This window comes from Schistocerca gregaria, chromosome 1 (assembly GCF_023897955.1).
Source record: "Schistocerca gregaria isolate iqSchGreg1 chromosome 1, iqSchGreg1.2, whole genome shotgun sequence".
NCBI classification, from domain to species: domain Eukaryota; kingdom Metazoa; phylum Arthropoda; class Insecta; order Orthoptera; family Acrididae; genus Schistocerca; species Schistocerca gregaria.
Genome location: NC_064920.1, coordinates 720,800,350 through 720,823,395, shown reverse-complemented (window position 1 = coordinate 720,823,395; position 23,046 = coordinate 720,800,350). Strand labels below are relative to the sequence as shown.

At 42.5% G+C, this 23,046-nt stretch overlaps 1 pseudogene; it reads left to right on the top strand.

The window, feature by feature from the left end:
* The first annotated feature begins 22,690 nt into the window (after positions 1–22,690).
* LOC126288456 (5S ribosomal RNA) lies at positions 22,691–22,808 on the top strand (annotated as a pseudogene).
* The last annotated feature ends 238 nt before the right edge of the window (positions 22,809–23,046 follow it).

Below are 23,046 nucleotides of genomic sequence, written 5' to 3'. Positions count from 1 at the left end.
GCTAAAGGAATTGATAGCGTTTGCCCTACCAGCAACCCCCCCCCCCCTCCCCCTCTTCATCTCTAAGGAAATAATTCTTCACCTCGAGGGATTTTGAGGAATAAGATTTTGAGGAATAACCATCCCAGAATTCGCATGAACTGGTTTAGGAACACAATAGAAAAACTACCTATTTAATTCTGGGACCTGGGGCATTGAGGGGGGTGGGGTGGGGAGAGGTATGGCCAAGCCCCAAACGAAGATGACTCGAAGGCAGGGTGTTGATCACAGCGCAGTTTCGGCGTATGTATCTCTATCGTTTACTCTGAGTCAGATCTGAACAACAATTTTCGAAATGTGACACGCGCCCCCGAGCCGAAGGCCGGTGCTCCCACGCTGTATTAACATGCGTTGCAGTAGAGCAAGTATGAATTATTCATACTCATATCTTCGTAGTTGTCGCAGTTTCAGCAGCCAGGTTCCGCCTTTCCCCTCACACTAGTAGGAATGTGACATCACGTATGTGCTTCATTTGTATTTCATGGCTGTAATAGCAACAGCGCTTTTTTTCTGTTCCCCTGATGAGAACTTTTTTGCAGTCGATTTCGTGCAGCACTCTCTTTGAAATTCTGAAGGCAGCAGGGCTACAGCGAGTGAGAGACTATTTAAATTTTTACAGGAACCAGACGGCGGTTATAAAAGTCGCGGGGCATGAAACGAAAGCATTGATTGAGAAGGGAGTGAGACAGGATTGTAGCCTATCCCAACGTTATTCAGTTTGCATACCGAGCAAAGCAGTAAAGGAAACGAAAGGAAAATTTGGAGTAGGAATTAAAGTTCAGGAAAAGGAATATAAAGTTCGAGGTTCGTCGATGACATCGAAATTCTGTCTGAGACAGCAAACGACTTGGAAGAGCAGTTAAACGGGATGGACAGTGTCTTAAAAGAGGGATTTAAGATGAAAATCAACAAAAGCGAGACAATACAATGGAATGAAGTCCAATTCTGTCAGATGATTCAGAGGGAATTAGATTAGGAAATGAGAGTTCTGCTGTTTGGGCAGCAAAATAACTGATGATGGTCGAAGTAGGGAGGATATAAAATGTAGATGGCAATGGAAAGAAAGTGTTTCCACAGAAAAGAAATTTTTTGGCATCGAATATAGATTTAGGAAATGTTTTCTGAAGGTATTCATCTGATCTATGTACATGTGTGGAAGTGATACGAGGATAATAAACAGTTTAGACAAGAAATGTGGTGCTACCGAATAAAGATGAATTAGGTGGTTAGGGGTATATCACGTAACTAATGAGGAGATAATGAATAGAACTGATGAGAAAAGAGATCTGTGGCACAAGAAGAAGATCTCGGTTGGTAGGACACAGTCTTAGACATCAAGGGATCACTAGTTTAGTACAGGAGGGAAGCGTGGGAGGTAAAAATAGACTTCATTGGTCTGTTACATCACCAATGTTGTTCATTGACAGAGTTATGTGAATCACCTGTAACGGCCATTTTATTTCATCAGCCATGACATGTTTCTCAGACGTTAAACTGTAGGTCCCAACGTAACTGACTGGGTTAGTCAATTGCAGAGTCGCAGGAAATCAACGGTATACCACCACCAACAGAAACGTATCTAATAAAGTACTGCAATCTTGAAAACAAACTTCGGGTTGATGACCGCCTTATCCTTAAGAGTCGACTACGGTATGTAAGCAACAGAGAACTGTCTTTCCCTTTTTCTCAGCCCCGAATGAACTTTTTTGACCAAATAATAAACGCCGAACGAAAGATGGTATTAAAATTCCTGTATCTGTACTACCAAAATGGTTTTTGAATGTGAACTTTTGCAGCATTTTATAATTGACAGAAGTCTATGGAAAACACTATCTGTGCACTAAAATGGGCATCAAGTTGGAGGTGAAAGGCAAATAAATTTCTCTCTCTCACTCCAGCCTTTATCCCATCGCCTGAGGACATGTTTTTCTTGATTTGGAAATTTCATTTTTGCTTTACGGCCGGAGGCTTTTCCAGTCGCAACAGTCGTCAATTGGCAAGGTGCGGTGTAGATCTAATTCTTTGTGTTATGGTATTTTGGCTGTTTGTTTGTCGTGTTTTCAGAAGCGGGAGATTAGGGATCTGCCGAGGATTTGCCTAAACGAGCGTGGACAACCTCCTAAAAACAATACTGTGTTTGCAAGTGTACCAGATCAATGATCGTAAAACTACTCGAATTCTAAATGGATATGTTGTGCCAAGCTACAGCGATGCATGTTAAGCTGTACGAAGAGATCAACTGGAGAAATAAGTAAACAAAACAAAATAAGCCTGAGAACATGGATAATTATTCTCAATGGAGAAATGGAGCAGGCAAGAGAAGAGGACATTGAAGATCTCAAAAGAAGACTAGTACAGAAGAGAAATGAAACACCCAGTCTATCAAGATGTTACCTGTACTCCTGGACGGTTCTAGGCACTACAGTCTGGAACCCCGCGACTGTTACGGTCACAGGTTCGAATCCTGCCTCGGGCATGGATGTGCGTGATGTCCACAGGTTAGTTCGGTGTAAGTAGTTCTAAGTTCTAGGGAACTGATGACCTCAGAAGTTAAGTCCCATAGTGCTCAGAGCCATTTGAACCATTTGTAATTCTGGACATATCATAATAAAGGAAGAAGAAGAAGAAGGGGAGGAACAGCTACTTGTGATCAACCATGTGAGTTCAAGATGGTTCTGCGGACAGGGATTGATTCGATGGTGGAGACTGATGGCGAGTAACGATTGCATGCAAACAACGGAGTAGAGTTAAGTGATACCACGTGTCGTCAGTGGGTGAACACGTTTGAAAATGGTTCTACTTATCGCCAAATCGCTATTGCCATGAAGGAAGACTGCTATTGCAAGTTTCAATGATAAACATCAGAACTCTTTTTGTCCAGGGTGCCCTAATAGTAACTAATCGTTCCATAAAAAAATATCGTTACCTCAGCATCATAGCGTACAACAAAATTACTTGTCTTAATCAATCAGAAAGATACTTTTAGTTCTCGTTAACGCTGATTTGGTATCTTGAACGGGTGCATAAGCTTTTGCCACGGTAGCTGGGCCGCCTGCATATTTTCACTGAGATATTTTTGTATGCACGAAGGATCTGCATTCAGAGAGTTGGTTTGGAGAAGAACAACAATGGATAAGCATTATTTATGGACTCGAAGACCAAATGTCAGTCTTCAACTTCTGCTTATAAAGGTCGTTCACAGAGCCTCCTCCATGCTTCTCTTCTCTCCCCATCATGTAGCAGCTCGTCTCAATGCAGTCCTCTTCTGTTCACGTCATCTTCCACCGATCTTGTTTATGGTCTTCCAATTGGTTTTCGTTCAGATTTTGCCCATTCTACGGCTCTTATAAATGCCAGTACCGCTGGAAATTCTCTAAAATGACGATGGGACGAGGCTGGTCCTCACCCGATGACTATTTGTGGCGCTAAAACGAGAAGTACTTGGGTAACTGAAGTAAGGGAATGTTGCCTTAACAGCGTCACGACGTGGGACGGCGCCGGTAAGCCGTCGCTTGTTGCGCAACCTGAGTGGTGCTCAGCTGAATGGCGCTGAGTTGACGCCATAACGAGTCGTGGCGGGGCGGGCGATTAGTTTTTACGACGGCGACGCCATGCGCCGTCGACCCGCGGTGACGCCGCCTAAACAGGACGCTGCTGCTACCCGGTGGCGGACAAACAGGTAGTTTTTGTTCGTTAGCCCTCTCGGCTGTCATTAAACTCGGAACCATGTTTATTTCCTAAGGCGGCTCGCCAACACTTCCACGCTCGGAGTGACTGGCTTGTGAATACTCTGCACAGCCCATTCACTCTTTCTTCCCATTAATGTAAAGCACGCGACACCAGAGACACGCCAGTGGTCGAAAAAATAAACGTTCACAACGATGGGCGGTAAACAAGAGTCTGGACAAGTTGCCCCCCTCACTGAACTGTTTTTCAGCCGATATGAAAGGCTGTGTGATCTTTGTAGAACATCAATACATAAAAAGACATCATTCGAGGCTGACTTTTCGCTCGATAAGTTGTATTTTGAAAAGTCACGAATAGGTATTGAAACGTACATGATTGTGCTTAAACTGACACACAACATTTTTGGCGCAACGCAATCTGTCTTTCAAAAATCCCTACAAAAGAATGGCCCTGACTAACATAAAACTATACCTTTCACAAATCACTTACCTCACAAAAATCTTCGTTACTCGAACTACCGCAATATAGCGAACGCCACTACTGCCAGCTAAATAAAAGATTCAAACTACTGAAGGCACTAACTACTGATAGGCATAGTTAGCAAATGAAAGATTTTGATAGAGAACAAACAATGTATTTACCTCAATAGTGTTCAAAAGTCATAATGTATATAGCAGTTCATGACACCCCGTCTTACAAATTTCAAAACTCTGCCATCTCTCTCCCCACATCCACCACTGCTGATGGCTCACATCCAACTGCGCAACGCTACGCGCTGTTAACAGCCAACTGCTGATTTTCATACAGAGCGCTACGTGGTGTTACCATTAAAAAAACCTAAACAGCCTACTTACAGTATAACCCCATGGTTGTGATGTTTCTGAACTTAGGTAAAAGCTAAGTATCAGGGACTATCTGAACAAAATCGTTTGGTACTAAATATAGGTTGACTCTTACACAGAAGACTACAGCAACAAGTCACTTTTTAAAATGCTATTTATTTATTTAAACAGCGCCGCTACCGCTTTCGAACCGATAGGTTCATTTACAGACGGCTAGTTCACATTTTACATTACATTTCGTGTTTTTTCCCCCACTTGACGAAACTTCTTTGGAGTGGCGATGCGGTACACCCAAAACAAGATGTGAGACAACGTCTTTTTAATTGTAAATGTGCCTAATGATGATTTTAAGTAATGTAAACAAACTATTATTATTAAATGGAAGATGTTTCGGTTACTTACAACGACATCTTCCATTTAATAGTAACAATTTGTTTACATCACTTAAAATCATCATTAGGCACATTTACAATTAAAAGACGTTGTCTCATATCTTGTTTTGGTAGTAGGCAATCGCCACTACAAGGAAGTTCGTCAGGTGGGAAAACAAAACACGAAATGTAATGTAAAATGTGAACTAGCCGTCTGAAGATGAACCTATCGGTTCGAAACCGGTAACGGCCCCGTTGAAATAAATAAGTAGCATTTTGAAAAGTGGCTTGTTGCTGTAATCTTCTGTGTAAGAGGCAACCTCTATTTTGTACACAGCCACAGGCTCAATAAGTCAGTTTTTGGCAAAATAGCATTTGTTCGAGTTTTTTGTGGACCGTTTTAAGACTGGCGTCACGACTCCTTAAAAGGAGGCCGCAACACGATATCTAGATTGTCACCCGCAGGTGGTGACCTAACTTCTCATCACTGTGTTCACGTTTCATATTAGTGCTTTACCTGTACAGTGACAGCAGTTAAAACAGTCGAAGGACATGAATGGCGTGCAGCAATTGGGAACTGGGTAAGGGAGGATCGTAGCCTGTTCTCTGCTCTTTGATACTGCCGTTATCCCGCATTGTGCGCAGGGTCGGTCGGGTTAAGTACGGATTTGGCATGGCTAATGTTAAGGGGTGGCCGAATGCCCTTCCTGCCGCCACCTTATACCCCCCCCCCCTCCCCACCTGGGACGGAATTAGTGTACCCTAGCTGTCTGCGCCTAGTGTAAATCGTGAAATAGTGTGAATGTCTTTCAAATGTATGCGAGTCGTGTAACTGAGGTGGTACGTGGGGACCAGCAAGGCATTCACCTAGGAGGATGCGGAAAACCGCCTAAAAGCCACATCCAGGCTGGCCGGCACACAGGCCGTCGTCGGGCGGAATCGATCCGGGGCCGGCGCGCCTACCCGAATCCAGGACGCAGCGCGTTAGCCCTCTCGACTATCCTGGCGGGTAGGGAGGATCGTAGCCTATCCCAAGTGTTATTTAATCTGTAGACTGAGCAATCAGAAAAAAATTAATGTTTAGAGAGAACTGAGATGACTCTGTAATTATATAAGGGCACCAAAGGACTCAGAAGACCACTTGAGCGGAGGAGTTAGCGCCGTCATGAGAGTGTACAAGATGAACATCAGAAAAAAGCGAAACAATCACAACCGAGTGTAATCGAATTAAGTTGTGTGTGGGTGTCATATAGGTCGATGATCCACATTTTGTTTCTTCGCGACGATGGCGGTGGCTGTTGCCTCGAAGCGGGAGAAGCTGATTCGCCTGCTGGAGCACGGAGCGGGAAGAGAAACTACAATTTTTATTTGAGTGATAAAAGGCAGTTATTTGGCGGCGCGTATGCGTGTGTGCCGCACAATAGTGCAGCAGTTAGTGAATGGCGTAAAATCACAAAGGGAGTCCCACAGGGTACAATTTTGGATCGCTTCTTATTGCTTTCATATGTGACTGACCTTCCACTATTCAACAAGCAAAATTGTTATTTTTCGCAGGCGATATCAGTGTTATTATAAATACCATTAAAAAGAAAGCAGCAGAAGTGTTAGTAAACGATATGTTCCAATGAATTATTGTCTGAAAATGACACTCCCTAAATTTTGAAAGAAAATGCACTACAGTCAGTTCTGTACAATAAATGTATGTAGCATATGAGAAGGAGTCAGTAAGTAGGGTACAATGCACAAAATGTGTTCACATTGATGAAGACTTGATCTGGAAGAAGTTTATCACTGAGCTTCTCAAACAATTTCACCTAGTTTCGATCTTCTAATAATGGCTAATTTTGGAATCAAACGCACCAACACCCTGGCATATTTTGGACATTTCCACTCAATGCTGTTGTATGGAATAATTTTCTGGGGTAACTCATCGGTTAGAAAGAAAGTACTGATTGCAAGAAAGCGAGCAGTAAGAATAGTATGTGGTGTTAGTTCACAGACAACATGTAGATAGGGCATCTCTTCAAGGAGTTAGTCATTTCATCTACGCCGTCACAACACATATTTCTGCTAATGGAATTCGTCCCAAATAGTACATCACAATTAGAAAAGAACAGTGATGTATATACCTACAACACTATACGAAAAAATAACTTTTATTACACATTGTTAAAACTGTCAGTTGCTCAAAGGGAAGTTCGATATGCAGCAATAAACAATTTTGATAATTTGCCCAACAACATATAATGTCTATCAGGTAGCGAAGCAAATTTTCAATCTAATTTAAAATCATTTCTCCCGGACAACTCCTTCTTTCCCGTTGACGAATTTCTATTTAAAAACTGGTAGCCAGAAAGAAAACTTGTTTTTAAGTGTAGTTACGTGAGTAGGGATAAAATTATGATGTATTCACTATTGTTAAGACTAATCATGCATACGCATCCTGTAAACTGATTCGTCCATATCATTTCGACAAAAGAATCGTTCAAACGATCTACGGAACATGTAACTAAGTAACTAACTTAAGCCGAATGGTATCAGCTATAGACTGATATTAGCTGTACATCTGCCACACCGCGCTGACCAAACCAGGAAGATCATAATTATGCTCACAAAGTGGTGATAAGTAGACTTCAGTGGTTTGCCTACGAAAGTAATCACATTCTGCATGAAGATGAAGCGTGAACTGTGCAGCCCTTGAGAAAGAAGCGTTTCAGAATTGATTTTAATTTTATTGAAACCGTGTTGCCGCAGTCGGCATAACAGCACCCATTCATCCTTCCTGCTGAGACAATTCAGTGCAGCTGCGTCGACAGCACCAGGCGGAAAGGGGCGACCAGCGCCAGAGCAATGGATAGGGGAACTGGGCTACTGTCGCAAAGCATAAAATTTCCTACCGTCTTTACTCCAGCTGGTGCACTTCCAAAGCGAGACGTTAAAAGCAGCAGATGAGCTTTGCTACTTGGTCTGAAAAATAACTGACGCAAAAGAGGGTGTAAAATTCAGGTAGAGAAGAAAATGAAAAAACTTTTCAGAGAATTCAAGAATGTTAACATCAATTACGATTTTAGCCGTACCGGAAGCCGTCATCCACCAATGGAACAGAGCATGAAATTCATAGGAGACAAGACCGGTCTGCGCAGCAGCTATCTTCTCTGCTGGCGATCATGGTAATTAGTAGCCAGCCGGAGTGGCCGTGCGGTTCTAGGCGTTACAGTCTGCAGCCGAGCGACCGCTACGGTCGCAGGTTCGAATCTTGCCTCGGGCACGGATGTGTGTGATGTCCAGAGGTTAGTTAGGTTTAATTAGTTCTAAGTTCTAGGCGACTGATGACCTAAGAAGTTAAGTCGCATAGTGCTCAGAGCCATTTGAACCATTTGATAATTAGTCTTGATCATTTAATAACAAACAACACTGCGAGACGTTCCGTCTATGGTTCGTCAGTGTACAAAGTAGCTTCGACGCTCTGTAGCGTCATTGACGTTTACGGACGTAGCTACCAATATTGGATTGTACCTCAAGACATCCTCTACAACTCCTCGATGTTTGTCATAACATTTCTGGGAAAGCCTGCTTACAATTTTAAACAAAAAATTGTATACTCAACAATGTGCTGTATTGTTTTCCTCCTCGCTGTCGGTTTTGACAGAAATCAGGAATGAGGTACTTACAGCTTATTGGCTTGTGATTAGAATGCTACTGAGGAATCTGTATTGCACAAAACTTTGTGAGCTTACCCTTTCCTGAATTAAATCTTTGCGAGATACCACCAGGTGGGGAGGTCTCTGTCAAACCTCATATGCCAAGGTTCTGACTGATTTACCCATTTATTTTAAGCGACTTCAGGCACTAATTGAGGTTTTCTTTGGAATCACAGTAAATGGAGGTCAGAGAGAGCGGGGAGAGGAGATGGACAGAGAGGGGGAGAGGAGAAAATTGGCATTCAGTGGAGGAAGGAGGAAATAGAGAAAGAAGGGGGAAAAGGAGATAAGAAAGAGGGGAGTTTGGGGAGATGCAGAGACAGAGCGAGGAGCTGATGCACAGGGAGGGGGGGGGGGGTCGGGGAGGAGGGTAGCGAAGAGAGAGATGAGGGAGCAGATGGACAGAGAGAGGCCAGAGGAGGAGATTGGGACGTATATCCAATTCGAATACACACATGTAGTGACGTAACTATTGCGTTTTGTTTGTTACAGTTACGTCAATTTACGTGCTACCTGTTAATGATATCGCTGTGCAAACTTGACTTCGGTGGACCTTGTAGATGTAGCTATTGTTGGCTCAGTTTTAGCCTTATTTTATAGCTGCTGGCATTTAATATAACCCCTAATCTCGCTCTAGTTGGTTTACTAAGCCTTTGGGCTCTCGCCGGCGCTCGTAACACATAATTCACTTATTTCAGACACATTTGAAAGGTGATTCGAGCGTGGTCACTTGTCGATACTCCTGCTCGTCTGATGAACCATGTACGGCAGATGCGCCACCTTTTAACTTACTTAGACACGCACACTTTGCACTGATTTTGGATATGTAGAATATTGCCTATATATTTTGCTTTTCTACTACTGGTAGCCACTCATCATCTTATTGTTCAGAGCAATTTTTCTTTTTTAATTTTTTTTAAATTTACAGCTGCGCTTGAAGATGAGACTAAGTCCCCGAAAGCGGGTTGTGCCAGACTTCAGGGAAAAAAGTTGTACATCTGTAGCGTACGTTTCAATTATGAAAGAACAGTGAACTGTTCTGTTTTCTTCCTCGCATTTGTTATCAAAGAAAACAGAAAAGTTGTATTTATAGCTTATCACGTTATAACTGAGATTACAAAACCAATAAATAGGGCTCCAGATCAGGGAGAAAGGAAGGAGTAGATGGAGAGAGAGAGAGAGAGGAAGAGTTTGGGTAGAAAAAGAGAGGGAGGAATGAGGAGATGGAAAAGAGATGGAGAGGAGGAAACTGACAGAGAAAAGGAAAAATGAGGAGATGGATAAAGACAGGGGGAGGAGGAGGTGGCCAGGGGAGGAAATTGCACAGAGAGAGAGAGAGAGAGAGAGAGAGAGAGAGAGAGAGAGAGAGAGAGAGAGAGAGGGAGGCATGAGGAGATGGATAAAGAGCGGGGTAAGGAGGAGATGGACAGAGAGAGGGGGAGAAGGAGATGGACTGAGAAAGGGAGAAATGAGGAGACAGATAAAGATAGGGGTAGTAGGAGATGAACAGAGAGAGAGGGCAGAAGGAGATTAGAACGTATATCGAATTCCCGTTCGTGTTTAGCAATTATAAACCATTGAAGGATTCTGAAATTCTGATTTGGAACTTTATTGAATGGCTAACATTAGAAGAACAAATATTTTATACAAACAATGAAAGGTTTATAGGTGTGAAGTTTCTAATCAGGTCTAATATGATGTGCTACATTGTGAACAGATAAGGTATTTGTGCACTGAATAGAATCATTACTGAACATGGGCATTAGATGGCTATCTACAATGAGTTTACGAATTCTAAACGAATTTTTTTTATTTCTTTAGTGCATTAAATCAGCAACGAGAGTAAAACGAGGTCCCAGTTGTATCTGGTTAGCTTACGGGTCCTTTTGTACCGAAATAATGACCAGAACCGATAGTGTATAATCTTCTATGAGATTACGCAAAAATAAGCAGCTCACGGTCTCTCATTTACCCACAGCAAGTGTGTCCACTGTATTGTGAGCTAATTGACGGGGTGTCGGGACGAACGATTTTACTTAATCCCATAGGTGATCACGAACGATCGGTTTTGATCACCCGCTAGCTAAGCAAATACTGTTGCTCTTGGTATCGCGGGAGCGTCCTACGTTATTTTCTGCTATTTTACATCTGACTGCCGCTACTTAGCGAAAAATTGCTGACTATGAACGGTGGGTCATTCCATTCTCTTTCGGATCTTTCTCGATCGGAACATGATTTTATTACATCCAATGATGCAGTTAAAATGCTGCAAAACCGGTCGTGACTATAAATATTACAATTTCGAAGCCGTCAACCACATTAAAATAAATGTTAGTAACCTTATTTCCATTTTGGTTTGGTGAGCGTATGGTGACTGCACGATGCCAGGCTGGCTATTCCAGCCTCAGGAAGCGGTCATGCCATGAGCGGAATTCCTCAGCTTGCCTTGCCTTGCCTCACCTCGCCGTGCCTCGCCTTTCTGAGGCTTTCCGGGTCCGGAGTAGCTGCTGAGTGCTGGGAGCGGCCTCCGCAGCCAGGGGGCCACCTAAGGCTGCCGTCTAAGGCTGCATGCAGGTGGTCTGCTGAATTAAGTTCCACAACGTAATGAATAGCAGGAAGGTGGAAAGATCGTGGCTCTGGGCTTGGTGAGGATGTAGAAAATATTTGCACATATGGCATGTACTACTGACAACAATGAAATAATGTTACATTGCAGTGGCAGGAAGAATATGCCCTCTTGGATGGTGAGTACAGTGATATAAACACAAAATCAAATATCGAGTAGGTGTAATAATCATCATCTCCTTCCAAGGATTAAGTGTTACAGTCACCTGTTCGGGTCTCTATCATCCGTCCATCCATCTCTTACGAGGTCTTTTCAGTTGGCTGATGATGCATTATCTATTTTGTATCATTCTGTCAACATGATCCTTCCATTTCGTTATTTTCTTCTTGCCATTAACTGAAAAGATTTTTAAATCTGATCTTATTGTTTCATTCCTTATTTCATCCATTTCATTACAGACTCTTACGTATCTCATGAACTTCATCTCTGCTAGCTTTAGAGTTTCAGTTGTGTCTCATTTCTTGTTTTTGTTCCCAAAGTTCTTCCAATTGTTCCGCAGGTAACTTGATATTTATTAACCTTCCTTTCGATGTCTTTCTCATAGTGCAAACTACTATCGCAATCTGAAGTGGGATACTTGTTACAGGCCTAATACTGAATAACAAAACAGGTGAGCTATCTTAAAATTACCTCAAGATAATACACTCAACGTGAAGGCAATATTTCAGAAATAAAACAGGACGTAGATGAACATGAGATACAGTGAGAAGAATTTGACGAAGTACTGAAAGACGTAAGTTGAAAGAAGTCCCCGGAGCAGAAGACATTCCCTCAGAACAACTGATAGCTCTGGGAGAGCTACCCGTGTCAAAACTCTTCCCTGGGTGAGCAGGAAGCACGAGACAGGAGAATTACCCTCAGACTTCAAGAAGAACGTAATAATTCCAATCCCAAATGAGGTAAGGTGTAAAAATTACCGAACTATAAGTTTAATACGTCACAGCTGCAGAATATTAAAACGATGGAGAAACGTAGCAGCATGCGAGGGAATACTGACCCTACGACTTATCCTAGGATAAGTTGAGGAAAGGCAGACTTACGTTTATAGTATCTGTAGACTTGAACCATGGACCTTGCCGTTGGTGGGGAGGCTTCCGTGCCTCAGCGATACAGATAGCCGTACCGTAGGTACAACCACAACGGAGGGGTATAAGTTGAGAGGCCAGACAAACGTGTGGTTCCTGAAGAGGAGCAGCAGCCTTTTCAGTAGTTGCAGGGGCAACAGTCTGGATGATTGACTGATCTGGCCTTGTAGCAATAACCAAAACGGCCTTGCTGTGCTGGTACTGCGAACGGCTGAAAGCAAGGGGAAACTATGGCCGTCATTTTTCCCGAGGACATGCAGCTTTAATGTATGATTAAATGATGATGGCGTCCTCTTGGGTAAAATATTCCGGAGGTAAAATAGTCCCCCATTCGGATCTCCGGGCGGGGTAATGCGGGAGTAGGTTTCATAATGAATAGGAAAATAGGAATGCGGGTAAGCTACTACAAACAGCATAGTGAACGCATTATTGTGGCCAAGATAGATACGAAGCCCACACCTACTACAGTAGTACAAGTTTATATGCCAACTAGCTCTCCAGATGACGAAGAAATTGAAGAAATGTATGATGAAATAAAAGAAATTATTCAGATAGTGAAGGGAGACGAAAATTTAATAGTCATGGATGACTGGAATTCGAGTGTAGGAAAAGGGAGAGAAGGAAACATAGTAGGTGAATATGGACTGGGGCTAAGAAATGAAAGAGGAAGCCGCCTGGTAGAATTTTGCACAGAGCACAACTTAATCATAGCTAACACTTGGTTTAAGAATCATGAAAGAAGGTTGTATACATGGACGAACCCTGGAGATACTAAAAGGTATCAGATAGATTATATAATGGTAAGACAGAGATTTAGGAACCAGGTTTTAAATTGTAAGACATTTCCAGGGGCAGATGTGGACTCTGACCACAATCTATTGGTTATGACCTTTAGATTAAAACTGAAGAAACTGCAAAAATGTGGGAATTTAAGGAGATGCGACTTGGATAAACTGAAAGAACCAGAGCTTGTACAGAGTTTCAGGGAGAGCATAAGGGAAAAATTGACAGGAATGGGGGAGAGAAATACAGTAGAAGAAGAATGGATAGCTTTGAGGGATGAAGTAGTGAAGGCAGCAGAGGATCAAGTAGGTAAAAAGACGAGGGATAGTAGAAATCCTTGGGTAACAGAAGAAATATTGAATTTAATTGATGAAAGGAGAAAATATAAAGATGCAGTAAATGAAGCAGGCAAAAAGCAATACAAACGTCTCAAAAATGAGATCGACAGGAAATGCAAAACGGCTAAGCAGGGATGGCTAGAGGACAAATGTAAGGATGTAGAAAATGGTTAAAATGGCTCTGAGCACTATGGGACTTAACTTCTAAGGTCATCAGTCCCCTAGAACTAAGAACTACTTAAACCTAACTAACCTAGGGACATCACACACATCCATGCCCGAGGCAGGATTCGAACCTGCGACCGTAGCAGTCGCACCGTTCCGGACTGAGCGTCTAGAACCGCTAGACCACCGCTGCCGGCTAAGGATGTAGAGGCTTATCTCACTAGGGGTAAGATAGATACTGCCTACGGGAAAATTAAAGAGACCTTTGGAGAAAAGAGAACCACTTGTATGAACATCAAGAGCTCAGATGGAAACCCAGTTCTACGCAAAGAAGGGAAAGCAGAAAGGTGGAAGTAGTAGTATATAGAGAGTCTATACAAGGGCGATGTACTTGAGGACAATATCATGGAAATGGAAGAGGATGTAGATGAAAATGAAATGGGCGATACGATACTGCGTGAAGAAATTGACAGAGCACTGAAAGACCTGAGTCGAAACAAGGCCCCCAGAGTAGACAACATTCCATTGGAACTACTGATGGCCTTGGGAGAGCCAGTCCTGACAAAACTCTACCATCTGGTGAGCAAGATGTATTTAACAGGCGAAATACCCTCAGACTTCAAGAAAAATATAATAATTCCAATCCCAAAGAAAGCAGGTGTTGACAGATGTGAAAATTACCGAACAATCAGTTTAATAAGCCACTGCTGCAAAATACTAACACGAATTCTTTACAGACGAATCTAAAAACTAGTGGAAGCCGGCCTCGGGGAAGTTCAGTTTGGATTTCGTAGCAAAACAGGAACACTTGAGGCAATACTGACCCTACGACTTATCTTAGAAGAAAGATTAAGGAAAGGCAAACCTACGTTTCTAGCATTTGTAGACTGAGATAAAGCTTTTGACAATCCTGACTGGAATACTCTCTTTCAAATTCTAAAGGTGGCAGGGGTAAAATACAGGGAGCGAAAGGCTATTTACAATTTGTACAGAAACCAGATGGCAGTTATAAGAGTCGAGGGGCATGAAAGGGAGGCAGTGGTTGGTAAGGGAGTGAGACAGGGTTGTAGCCTATCCCCGATGTTATTCAATCTGTATATTCAGCAAGCAGTAAAGGAAACAAAAGAAAAATTCGGAGTAGGTATTAAAGTTCATGGAGAAGAAATAAAAACTTTGAGGTTCGCCGATGACATTGTAATTCTGTCAGAGACAGCAGAGGACTTGGAAGAGCAGTCGAATGGAATGGACAGTGTCTTGAAAGGAGGATATAAGATGAACATCAACAAAAGCAAAACGAGGAAAATGGAATGTAGTCGAATTAAGTCGGGTGATACTGAGGGAATTAGATTAGGAAATGAGACACTTAAAGTAGTAAATGAGTTTTGCTATTTGAGGAGCACAATATTACAGATGATGGTCGAAGTAGAGAGGATATAAAATGTAGACTGGCAATGGCAAGGAAAGCGTTTCTAAAGAAGAGAAATTTGTTAACATCGAGTATTGATTTAAGTGTGAGGATGTCATTTCTGAAAGTATTTTATGGAGTGTAGCCATGTATGGAAGTGAAACATGGACGATAAATAGTTTGGACAAGAAGAGAATAGAAGCTTTCGAAATGTGGTGCTACAGAAGAATGCTGAAGATCAGATGGGTAGATCACATAACTAAGGAGGAAGTATTGAATAGGATTGGGGAGAAGAGAAGTTTGTAGCACAACTTGACCAGAAGAAGGGATCGGGTGGTAGGACATGTTCTGAGGCATCAAGGGATAACCAATTTAGTATTGGAGGGCAGCGTGGAGGGTAAAAATCGTAGAGGGAGACCAAGAGATGAATACACTAAGCACATTCAGAAGGATGTAGGTTGCAGTAGGTACTGGGAGATGAAGAAGCTTGCACAGGATAGAGTAGCATGGAGAGCTGCATCAAACCAGTCTCAGGACGGAAGATCACAACAACAACAACAGACTTAGAAAAACCGTTTGACAATTTTGAAGCTAGCAGAGGTAAAACACAGAAAGCCAAAGGCTATTTACAACTTGTACAGAAAAAAAGGAGTATGAATGGGAACCAGTGATTGAGAAGGGAGTGAGACACGGCTGTAACCTGTCCCCGATTTTATTCAGTCCGTACATTGAGCAAGCAGTAAAGGAAACCAAAGAAAAATTTGGAGTAGGAATTAAGCTATAGACAGAAGAAATGAGAACTTTGATGTTTGCCGGGGAAATTACAATTCTCACAGAGACAGCAATGGAGTTAGAGGAGCAGTTGAATGGATGGACAGTGTCTTGAAAGGAGAATACAAGATAAACATCAACAAATGCAGAACGAGGATAATGAAAGGCAGTCCAAGTATGTTATACCGAGAGAATTAGATTGGAAAACGAGACTCTGAAAGTAGTAGATGAGTTTTGCTATTTGGACAGCAAAATAACTGATGATGATCAAAATATAGAGGCAATGGCAACTGTTTCTGAAGAAGAGAAATTTCTTAACTTTGAATATTGATTAAGTGTTAGGAAGTCTTTTCTGAAAGTATTTGTGCCGAATGTAGCTATATATGGAACCGAAACATGGACAGTTAACAGTTTAACAAGAAGAGAATATAAGCTTTTGAAATGCAGTGCTACAGTAGAATTCTGAAGATTATGTGGGTCGATCACTTGACAAATGAGGCGGTACTGAATGAAATTAGGGACAAAAAAATTTGTGGCACAACCTGTCTAGAAGATGGGATCAGTTGTTAGGACACATTCTCAGATATCGAGGGATTACCAATTTAGAATTGGAGGGAAGAGTAGCTGGTAAAATTAGTATAGGGAAACCAAGAGATGAATACAGTAAGAAGATTCAGAAGGACGTGAATTGCAGCAGTTATTCGGAGATGAAGAGACTTGTACTGGACAGAGTAGCGCAACTACAAAGAAAACCGCCAGGTTAGACGTGTAAACAACAACAATAAAGCCATAGACAGCGGACAACAGATTTCTTAAAAGATATACGATTTAGATATTTTTGGATAACAATTCCACTGTAGATTAAATATTTTCCAACAGCTTTTACAAAGTAACTGTCGCGTCCGACATTCCAAACATGTTACCTTCTCATACAGATATCGGTTATTATACAGAGGGAATCACACTATTCAGTGATCTAAAATACACATAAAATGCAACTATAACAAATGTCCTATAATATAATAAACAACTAAAAGATTCACGCTCTGAAATAAAGGAACACTTTACACGAAAAGTCCATGGAGGAAGATTGTGAAACATTTTAGGTAATGTAACTTGAAAACCAAGTAACAGTGCTACAATAGACTTTAATTTAGAGGACTTCATTCGATAAAAATTTAATCCTGCATTCCGGCTTAAATAAATAAGATTTTAGCAATACTCGACCAAAATACCACATATAAACTAACTTTCCCAAAATATGATTTCAAAAGCACCTAGTGTGGAATGAATCTCTCTCTATGAAAACAGATTACTAATCTTAACCAAGAGAAAAACTATAAAATGTGTTCTTCTTTTAAAAAACTTCTAAATATTTAAAAACATTTAACAAGAATAAAGGTGCCTGATCATACGCTGCTTGACAATTGCTAAGGAACAGGAACACTGTTGGCAGGAATATTCAAGGGCAGTGATGAACGACGTGATACACAGTACATAAGTAATGCAGGTGATGTAGTGTATTTACAACGAAAAGTGGTACAGATTTCACCACATTATAAAGCAGGATAACAGACATAAATTACGTTCGTGTTTGACACAGGTCAGACTCCCAATATAAAGCTCGATATCAGACTGTGAGTAAGGATATGTTTTCCTCGGGCAATAATGCAAATTTTGTGTTTGTTATTCATGCTTGTTATGACACTGTTCAGGAGTCCTTGGGGATATTGTCCCACTCCTCTCTCAAGGCGATTTTTAGTTCTTGCGCAGTTCGGGGAGGAGGTATTCGTTGATAAACGCGTCTGCCAAGAGCTCCAAAACATGCGGTATAGGGTTTAGGTCTGGAGAGTACGAAGGTCATTCCATATGTTCAATATCTTCACTTTCTAGAGTGTCCGACACATCATCTGTCCTGTGTGGGAGGGCATTGTCGTCCATAAACAGAAAGTCGAGACCTATCGTATCCCTAAACAAACTGACATGATCCAGCATAACCTCCCTCCGATACTACTGTGCAGCGGTGCTCAGCCACTGTGCATAATGCTTGCCCACACCGTAATGAATAGGCCATAGACCTCACCGATGATTTTCACGAACATTTTGTGGTATGTAACGTTTTCCCCTCTCTCCCCACATTAACTGGTGGCCAGAATCACTCGCCACAGTGAAGTGGGATTCGTCGGAGCACACCTCTCTGGACCATTGCCGCTGACTCCAACCAGTGTGCTCCCTACACCAACGAACTCCTTGTCGTCGAAGGTGTGGTAGAAGTGGCTTGCGTTTAACAGGCTTACAAGCACACAAACTAGCTAGATTTACTCGCCGCGAAATGGCTCTGGCTGATACACACGCACCGGTAGTGTTTGCAATCGTCTGCAGCAACCTGCCTGGGAGTGAGATGTCTGTTCCTTTTCACCGAGCTACATAACGATCCTCTTGTAGTGTAGTGATACGTCGACCATCGCCGGTAATCTTTGGTATAGCATTTCCACCTTCAGTGGCCTTTTTTTTTATTCGCGTGAGATGACACATTTGGACACGCCCATTACTATGACCATAGTAGTGACACTTTGAAAGGCTTCGAGCCGTCCAACAGCCAGTCCACGATCTTAGGTATTCAAAAGTTGTCTTGCAGACATGATGCCGTGCCACACGGAGTGTCATACTAATCGGTTCCACAACAACTTTCGTCAAACTCCGTACTGCACGAACTGTCGAATGCATACGGAGCGTTTGTGACAGGCTTCGCTACACTTAAACCCTCCAACCTCTACACACTCTTTTATTATCAGTGGTCGGATGTCGTCGACAGTTGTCCCTTAGCAAGTATCATTTGTTCCTTAGTAACTGTCAAGCAGTGTATATAGTTTTAAAAACACTACACCAGTAACCCTCAAAATAAATAATCAGAATGCTGAACGGCAGCTAGCCAAAATTAATTACTGAAGAGCTCGGTGAACATTCTGACAACACAGTGTAGCACTACAGCATACAACTTGGACACAAACACTCCCAGACGCCATCAAACCATTAAACAAAGTTAATCAGTGACCCATAGTTATACCAGAAGCCGACAGGCGTTTGGGTACTAAACTGTAAAGCTCACCGTTTTTTAATTTCCGTTATTCTTGCTTTTCATGCTATTAAAATCCCCAAGCAATACGGCGGAATCCAGCGGAGTTACCAAATGACACTTTCTGTACTTGTTGTGCCTGTTGACCTTTAGATAATCCACAGAGAACATTCAGCAGTGCACAAACGGTTCGTAATCTCGACGGAAAACTAGCTGACCCACGCCAATTCTGGATTTACACTCAAGGCATAATTTGATGCACCACTTTACTTTCAGGTGAGACTGCCAACATATGCCATAAATGACGTCACCGAGAGCTTCCGTCCAAGGAAACGCTGCACCGACCACACGGAATCAACTCCTCGTGCGAACAGCTACCCACCTGTTCCACAAGCCTCACCAACACTCCCATTCGCTGGAGCTGGCAATACCATGAACCGGTCTGCGTACGGCGATTTATAGCCTCATACCTGCTACCGCTTAGCGAGACGCCGATGAAGCGTTGCCTAGAGATACGGCCTCCATATCTTTAGATATCGACGGCGGCCTGACTCAACAGGAACATGACTAAATTAAACTCGAATGCAAAACGTAAGGACGAAAGTAGCTTTCGCATGACGCGTCACTGACAGATAACATATCCCGATGAAACTTGGGCCATACATTAGGAAGAATTGCAACAATATAATAGAAAAGGTAATGGCAAGAAACAGTGAATGAGACGAACAGAAGTCACACTTTTATTTAAAGGAAAGAATTGCGCTGAAATCACCACGATTCATGGTGGTGCCCTTGGTATTAAAGAGGTGTAACATAATTGTTAAAAAGGTGTATGATCACCATGGACATGAATGCATGGTCTGCAACGTGCTCCCTTGCCGGCCACAAGGTTGGTGAGGAGTCATTGTGGTATACCTTTCCAAACATCCACCTGTGTGGTTGACAACTGCTGGAAGGTCATTGGCGCATGTGGACGAGCTGCAATACGTCCCCCCAGAGCACTTCACACGTGCCCGATGGGATTTAAGTCGGGGGAACGAGCAGACCACTCCATTCGCCGAGTATCCTCTCGTTGCCTGAGCTCCTCCGCCTGCGTTATTCAAATTGGTCGTGCATTGCCATCCATAAAAATGAGGTCAAAGTCGAATGCACCCCAGGAAAGACGCACATGGTGAAGGAGTACAGCGTCACAATAACGTTGACTGGTGAGGGTACCGCGTTCAAAGTTTTGGAGTTCGCCTATGCAACATTACGCCTCCCCACATCGTAACATCTGGACCACCAAAACGATCATGTTCTTTGTTCCTGGGTGCATAAAGCGTTCTCACCTCCCGCCAGTTGAGAATTCGTCCAGAATCACTACTCAGACTGAATCTGCTCTTAGCTACCCAACTCTTCGTTGGTTCAGTGACTATGCTCTTCGCATCATCGTCAACGGAGCCGCCGATGTGAGGTTGTCAACGGAACGTATGGCACAGCTCGTTGGACAAAGGGATCAGCCCCATGCAGTCGCCGTGCCACTGTGGAGCGTGAGACAGCGTGCCTTGCAGTCTTCGAAAAACAAAATGGTTCAAATGGCTCTGAGCACTATGGGACTTAACATCTATGGTCATCAGTCCCCTAGAACTTAGAAGTACTTAAACCTAACTACCCTAAGGACATCATACAATACCCAGTCATCACGAGGCAGAGAAAATCCCTGACCCCGCCGGGAATCGAACCCGGGAACCCGGGCGCAGTCTTCGCATGTGTGGTTGGAATTGTACACGTTGCTTGACATGAATCTCATAAATAAACCACATGCATAAGACATTATCGGTCTTTAGTAATCTGATATCCAGCTGGGCAGCTGTTCGTTAACTGAGGGGAACGAATTTAGTTTTTTGAGGTGGTTTGTTTCTACTATCTAAGTGGAAAATTTTGCATTCAGAAACTCGTAAAAAGAATAACAAAAATGTATTGCATGCCACAACTAATTAATTTTTCGTGAAAACTTGTGCCTTAATGTAACATATGGAAACCATAATCAAGACAAATTGTAGTCGTCGTTCTGAAGAGAAGTCCTATGATAGAAGTTAGCCATAGCTTTCACACTCTAGGAACTGGCTATGATCTGTCTCTTGAGATGTCCAGCGAGGATGACCAGTGGCGCCGGTACCTATTCGTAATTGCTTCTTGGGGAGGTAAATGGGTGAATAATCCATGAGTGGATATAAAACAAACTGATGCGGCAGCGTTAAGAGTAACGGTTGTCTTACGAGACGTGCTTGCGGACTGTGTGTATACAGTCCTGATAATAGTCAACAGAATTAACACGCATTGACAGAAGACCAAGGTAATGTGGGACCTGAGTTTCTGTCGCCGTATACGCTGTTCAGACAACTTACGGGACTGCGGGCGTATGACGTCGTCTACAATCGCCGATATTTCGACACATGCTCACCGTTTCATTTCCCAGGAAAAAACTGCAATTTTGTCTGAAATGTTGGCGGTTGTCGACGACGTCACCCGGCCGCTTCCCGTAACTTATTTGAACAGGGTAATGTTGGTTAAACAGGGGGACATACCTCTTCATCCTACAAAAGTTCTCTTTTTGCCGTACCGGCGTGTGCCGTGCAGACCTGTAATTTAGGTTCTCTGCCCAGTTGCTCGATTGTTCCACTGCGACAATCGTCAGACTGCATCCAACACATGTCCACGAATCTGCTTATAAATGCCGCAGTTCCCAGGTTTTCGTATTTTCATCCTTCTGTACGAACCCTAACGTTTCTCCTGGGATCTGTCAGTTATCGAGCACTTCTTTGCGTGTCGAATGACCACACCTTCAGTATGCGATTGACTAACATTGGCCGTCTTCGCGCTTCTCTCTGATCTACCACCGAATCTGACAAAGAAGAGCAACTCAGACTTGTTCACAGTACAGCCCCCAAACGAAGCTGCATTTCATGCCAGTCATAACAGAATTTGAGACGTAGCAAGTTGGAATTCATTCTCCTGATCCTAAGAATAACTAAACTTTTTACCTTTCATTCTATACCTAATGCAGTTGCACACGAAATAGGTAACATATACAGGCATATGTGAAGCTGTTGTGTGTATAAAATCTCTTTTAAACTTATAGCTCAGTCGTTTATAGTTCTGTTGATCATTATAATAATGTAATTGGTCTTATGGAAGCCTGTATAATTAAAATAGACACCTAATTAATTTTACGATAAAGTCATGTAATAGGGAAAACCTTGTAAGCAAATAAGCAGTAGAGGAAGTACTGTTACTGCTAATTCAAGAGCAGACATTCCCAAATTTCCAAGAACATATTTATAATTATTTTAGATTAATTAATTCACGAAATAATTAACTGACTTTAAAAATTGGGATCCTAAAAATTTCAGACGCCTATTTTGCTTTAATGTTAGGAATATTCTGAACTTTTACAACATAATTTTATCGCTGTATTTTATCTGAACCAGAAAACATCTCTCATTCTTAATTCAGTCAGTGATTAAGTTTTCCAATAATTTAGAATGTAGAAGATTTATTTCAAGTGGATTTCATAAAACTCGTAATAACAATGTGCCACCTACTTTTGTGAATTACTAAAGCGAAAATTTTTTATAAATCGAACAATGGTGAAGTTTTAGGGTCAATGCAAAACAGAAAACCGTAACCTAGCCGAATTTCAAGGCATTATGTAGTTTCAGTGTTCACATCGTGTTCTTATGCTAATCCTTAAATATACTGCAGCTATGTGTGTGGTGTCTGTTCTGTCGGTCGTATTTACAAAGTATATTTGTAATAGTGGCCAACGGCCTTGCCGCAGTGGTAACACCGGTTCCCGTCAGATCACCGAAGTTAAGCACTGTGGTGCTGGGTTAGCAGTTGGGCGGGTGACCCTCCGGTCTGCCGAGCGCTGTTGGCAAGCGGCGCGCACTCAGCCCTTGTGAAGCAAACTGAGGAGCTACTTGATTGAGAAGCACCGGCTTCGATCTCGGAAACTGACATATGGCAGGGAGTGACCACATGCCCCTCCATTGTGAGCTGCGGATGACACGGCGGCCGGTCAGTAGCGTTGGGCCTTCATGGCCTATTTGCGATGAGTTTAGTTTTTATCTGTAAGAGTGACTGCCTCGATAATCTCAGTGCGGATGCATAACAAA